Here is a 6179-nt window from a genome sequence, read left to right on the forward strand (position 1 = left end):
GGAGTCCCTCTTCCCACCCCTCCCTCCTCTCTCATCTGAGAGTGTGGGCCCCTCTGGTGCATCAAATCTCTGCCAAATTAGGCACATCCTCCCCAGCTGAGGCCAGATAAGGAAGCCCTGTTCTGGAACAGATACCACAGTCAGGCTACAGCTTTAGGAAGAAACTCCACTCCTGTTGTTGTAGGACACACATGGATACTCAGCTGTACATACGTGTCCAGTGCCTCAGTCCAGCCTGTGTATGTTCTTTGGTCTGTATCTCATTATCTGAGAGCTCCCTGGGGTCCAGGTTAGAAGACCCTGATGATCTTCCTGTAAGGCTTCTATCTTCTTCAGGTCCTGCAATCCTTCCTCTAACTCTTCCATAAAAGTGCCTGACCTCCATCCAATGTTTGTCAGTAGGTATCTACATCTGTTGCAGTCAGCTGCTGGGTAGAACCTCTCGGAAGACAGTTATGCTAGTCTCCTAGCTATGAGCGTAACAGAGTATCATTAATAATGTCAGGGATTGGTGCTTGCCCATGGGGTAGGTCTCAGGTTGGGCCAGTTTGGTTGGCAAATCCTTCTGTCTCTGCTCCATCTTTGTCCTTTTGTTTCTTTTAGACAGGACAAATTTCGAGTCAAAAGTTTTGTGGATGGGTTGAAGTCCTTATCACTCCACTGGGGGTCATGTTTGGCTATAGAAGGTGACCCCTTCAGGTTCCATGTCCTGTTAGGCATCTTGGCTAAGGTCACCCACACTGAGTCCTGGGAGCCTCCCACGTTCCAGGTCTCTGGGACTTCCTAGAAAATCACTCCAACGCCCCAACCCCTGGCAGCTGAAGATTTCCATTCATTCTCCTGGCCCTCTGGACAACTCTCCTGTCTCTCCAAACATCTAATCCTTCCCTCCCATATACTCCTCCCACCCAATTCACTCCCTCCCTCTGCCTCCTATGACTATTGTGTTCCCCATTCTAGGTGTGATTCAATATTTAGCCATTTTGCTGACATTGTTTATCAGCTGTGGGAATTATCTGGTAGAATTTTGGAGATCAGTGGTGTATACTATCATATCAATATGTGATACCATGACTTCTTCCTTTCCAATCTGTATCCTTCTTGATCTCCTTTTGTTGTCTTGTTACTCTATCTAGAACTTCATGTACTAAATTGCGTAGATAGGGAGAGAGTAGGCAGCCTTGTCTCCAATTTTAGTGAGATTGCTTCCTTTCTCTTCATTTAATTTGATGTTGGCTATTGGCTTGCTGTATATTTCTTTTATTTTTAACATGAAAGGATGTTTGATTTTGTTAAAGGATTCTTCAGCATCTAATAATCATGTGGATATTTTCTTTCAGTTTGTTTTTTATATTGGACTATGTTGATGGATTTCCATGTATTGAATCATCCCTGCATCATGGGATGAAGCCTACTTGTGGTGAATGATATTTTTGGTATGTTCTTGGATTCAGTTTGAGAGAAATTTAATGAGTATTTTTGCATCAATGTCCATAAGTAAAATTGATCTGAAGTTCTCTTTCTTTGCTGAGCCTTTGTGTGGTCTAGCTATCAGGTAACTGTGGCCTCATAGAATAAATTAGGTAGTGTTCCTTCTGTTTCTATTTTGTGGAATAGTTTGAGGAGTATTAGTATTAGTTCTTCTTTGAAAGTCTGGTAGAATTCTGCACTAAAACCATCATGCCCTGAGCTTTTTTCGGGGGGGGGTAGGGGGGAGAGACTCTTAATGATTGCTTCTATTTCCTTAGGGGTTATGGGACTTTTTAGATAGTTTACCTGATCTTGGTTTAATTTTGGTAAGTGGTATCTGTCTAGAAAATTATCCATTTCATTTATATTTTGCAGTGTTGTGAAGTACTTGCTTTTGAAAAAAGACCTAATAATTGTTTTTAAATTCCTCAGTTTTTGTTATGTCTCCCTTTTCATTTCTGATTTTATTAATTTGGATACTGTTTCTGTGTCGTTTAGTTAGTTTGGCTAAGAGTTAGTCTATCTTGCCCATTTTCTCAAAGAACCAGCTCCTTACTTTTGTTTATTCTTTGTATTGTTCTCTTTGTTTCTGATTGATCGATTTCTGCCCTGAACTTCACTATTTCCTACCACCTACTTCTCTGGGTTGTGCTTGCATCTTTTTGTACTAGAGCTTTCAGGTGTGCTATTAAGTTGCTAGTATGAGATTTCTCCAATTTCTTTATGAAGGTACTTATAGCTATGAATGTTTCTCAGCACTACTTTCATTGTGTTCCATAAGTTTGGGTATGTTATGCTTTCACTTTCATTCAACTCTAGAAAGTCTTTAATATCTTTCTTTATGTCTTCCCTGACCAAGTGATAATTGAGTATTGAGCTGTTCAGTTTCCTTGAGTATGTGGGCTTCCTATTGTTTTTGTTGTTGTTGAAGTCCAGCCTTAATCCATGGTGATCTAATAGAACGCATGTGGTTATCACAATATTCTTGTATCTACTGAGGCTTTGTGTCAAATGTGAAGAAAGTTCAATGGAGTTCTGAGAAAAATATATATATTCTTTTGTTTTGGAGTTAAAAGTTCTGTAGATATCTATCAAATCCACTTAGTTCATAACATCTGTTCGTTTCATTGTTTCTCTGTGTGTTCCAGGTTTGAGCAGGCCTCCTGGCAGGCAGGCAAAGCTGTGGGTTGAGGATAGTTAAGCAGACTGGAAGGAAGATGATGCTCCAACAGGGCAGGGCAGAGCCCATAACTACTGGGCTTTCTGGGGTCCCAGCAGTCTAGAAGATTGGTGTGGTGGTCTCCCTTGTGTGTCTTGGGTTAGAGTAGTCTTCCTAGGAGGCAGGCAGAGTGGTACACAGAACACAGATCTACAACTGTCCATTTAAAACCTTTTTAAAAATTAAAAACTATTAAAATTCTTTCATCAATGTCTATATTTTTCACTGTGCTACTAGAAAGGTTAAAATTGCCAACATGGATTAAATATATTGTACTTTCATCAGGTGGTACTAATGTGAACAATTTAACACAGAAAATACAGAGTTATCTTATGCAACCAACCCCTGTGCAATCAAAGTTATGCATACATGAACTCAATCATACTTCAAAAGATGGTACAAAACACGTATAAGTTTTGTCTTCCTGTTGCCTAAGCAATGCAATGTAGCAACTATTTGCATAGCATTTGCTTTGTATTAGGCATTGTAAGTAAGCTAGAGATGATTCAAGCATAAATGATATTCAGAGTTTATGTGCAAACATGACAGCATTTTATACAAAAGGTTTGAGCATACTCAGAAGATCTAGCATCAACTCCCTTCAGATACTGATGGATGGCTGCATATTAGCAGAAGAAAGACCATCTCTAAGATCTTTCCTTTTATTTTCTTGTCTTTTCTATCTAAGTTTCTGCTACTAGGATACTGACTTTAATCTCAGAATGTTGAGGACAACCTCCTCATGACTACAGGCAGCCTGGCCAGGAAACCTTTGCTGGACAAGATATTCAAGAGTTATGAGCTAGGGCTGGGGACATGGCTCACTAGTTCAGAGTCACTGCTGCTCTTTCAGAGGAGCCAGTTGATTTCCAGAGTCAATATCAGAAGGTTTACAACTACTTATAACTCTAGTTCCAGGAGACCCAATGCCTTCATGGGTATCTGCATAACAGTGCACACACACACACACACACACACACACACACACACACACACTATCTAAAATATAAATAAATCTCTTTTTTTAAGAGCTATGAGCTCAAGGAGAGTGGAGGAATGGTCCAAAATTATAGACACATAGAATCAAGTGCTATGCAAGAACTACAAATGACCAGAATGGTTAAAAGTAAACTGTAAATCAAATAAATAAGAATTAAAATATAAGATCTCATTTTTAGCTTAATATAGCACATAATTTTGTAAAATCATGTTGAGAATTGGCCAGTGTGTATGGAAATCAATATATTTCTTCCCTTCCTCAGAGACTTGAAGTTTAAATAACCTTTTTAGGGGCGATTTAGGAGTATGTGAAAAGGTTCTTATACTTGCATATGTCAACTGGACCAACAATGATTCTACTTCCATGGACTTCTGTCAGCAGTCGTCATCACAGACACACACAGTAAACTCACCTATAGGGATACTCCTTAACTTAAGAATTATAACAAAACAATGCTAACCCAACGATTCTAACCATTACAGCTTGCTGATAAGCTCAAGTACTGTGTTGCCACTACATATTGTATGACTGCATATTTAATGATAAACTCGGCATCCATCTGCCTCATCCTGAGCCCTCAATTCAGTCAGTGTGATCTTTGTTAAATGATTGTGTCAATCCTTGTTTAAAACCCCTCAGTACCTTCTGGCACTGTTAGGACCACGGAGCCTAGACCTTTATGGTCCTGGAGAATCTGGACTTTTTTTCCCCTCACCAGCTTTGCCACTCCCAGGCTCCTCTCCCTGGCCCTCTTCCAGTCAGCCACAGGGCCCTTCTTTTAGCTCCTCAGCTGGGAAAGCTCTTTTTGGTCCTAGGATTTCATGGTAGCACTCTGATTGGATGCTTTCTCTAACCCCACCCCCTACTCTTCTCGCTGACTAAAGCCTCTTCATCCTGGAGGATTCCGTTACAAGTGACACTTCTCACAGAAAGCCCTTCCCTAACCTCTCAGTCAAAACCAGGTCTCCGTCTTCTGTGGCTGGCATCACCTTCTTTTTCCCGTCTTGTAACTGATCCTCATCTGTGGCTCTGCATTTCTTACTGGGATTATCCACTCACTGCCAGCTGACTATACAAATCCCACCTGGTGTGTAAAAACTGTGCTGTAAAACTATGGGGAGAAACACAGAGTACTTTAATAAACCGGAGAGGTTCTGAAATCATATATGCAACATGTCTTTAATATCAATAAAATGTGTATATGATTATTTATGGACACAGAGACCCAAAGGACCAGAAGGAAATCCAAGATGTGAAGAGCAATTAGCTCTTTTTATTTTTTCATTAATTCGGTATTCCTGGAGTGAATATAGCTAACTTTCAGTGGAGTTAGTTTAAAAATAATAATTGTAAAAGTTCTGGGCTCAGACATGTTCCAGGACAGCCAAGCTGGCGAGTCGGGTTCCAGTTGTGCAGACCGTTGCTGGGGCCCGAGTGGGCGCATAGCCGCAGCCACGTGCCGGGTGGGAGACCCTACAGATGCGGTCCATGAAGCCCCTGGGAGGAGAACCGAGCGATCTTTTTGGAAGTCCAGAAGAAGGTATTTCTTCAAGCATGCCTAATAGGATGGCATCTGTTATTTTCGGACCAACTGAAGAACCTAAAAACATACCCAGGAGGACAAATTCTTTAGGAGGAAAAGGAAGTGGGATCTTCGTTGAATCAAATCCTGTGCAAACTCGACAACGTTTGAATCCACCCGGTGGGAAGACCAGTAACATATTTGGGTCCCCAGTCACTGCCACTGTGCCTCTGGCACACCCAAACAAGCCCAAGGATCATGTTTGGCTGTGTGAAGGTGAAGACTCTAAGTCTGACCTGAAAGCTGCAACAGACTCCACACCCAGAGGAGAGCCGGGCGACAAAGGAAGCTCAAAAGAAGTAGAGCATGCAAAGATACCAGAGCCCACACCTACAGTTGACACTCATGAGCCCAGACTGGGGCTACGACCTCGCTCCCACAACAAAGTCCTGAACCCACCAGGAGGCAAATCCAGCCTCTCCTTCTATTGAGAGGCTCCTGATCTGACTCAGGTGCCAGAAATGTCCTTATGTAAATCTTGGAAAAGTGGCAATCCTGCAGTCACACACCAACACATGGACCTACAAGTGCCTGCAGGAGCCACCTGCCGGGCTCTGCGTCCTACCCGATCTGTTGGGGGCTCTGACCGTGGCTTTATCAACCAAAGAGTTTTCCTCTTCAACGGCCCTGTATCCTGAAGCCAAGTAACAGGTCTTACATGTATGTAATTCTCTAACAACTCAAATGATTTGTGGTTCAGTCACCATGAGATCTATTTTGGAATTTAGAGCTTTTTTCCATTTAATAAATAAATAAACAAACAGTTCTGGGCTCAAGTCTCAACTCTTTTATTTTTATTTTTTTACCTATAGGTATAGATATATTTGTATCTGTGTAGATGTGTATGAGGGTCAAAGGACCACCGGGGGTGTCATCTTCAGGAGCACCATCCTCCTTCTCCTTTAAGA

The 6179-nt window shown here is 41.6% G+C and overlaps 1 pseudogene; it reads left to right on the plus strand.

Moving 5' to 3' along the window:
* On the plus strand, positions 5057 to 5920 carry Gm12181 (predicted gene 12181; annotated as a pseudogene).
* The last annotated feature ends 259 nt before the right edge of the window (positions 5921 to 6179 follow it).

The sequence above is a fragment of the Mus musculus genome, chromosome 11 (genome assembly GCF_000001635.26).
Source record: "Mus musculus strain C57BL/6J chromosome 11, GRCm38.p6 C57BL/6J".
NCBI classification, from domain to species: domain Eukaryota; kingdom Metazoa; phylum Chordata; class Mammalia; order Rodentia; family Muridae; genus Mus; species Mus musculus.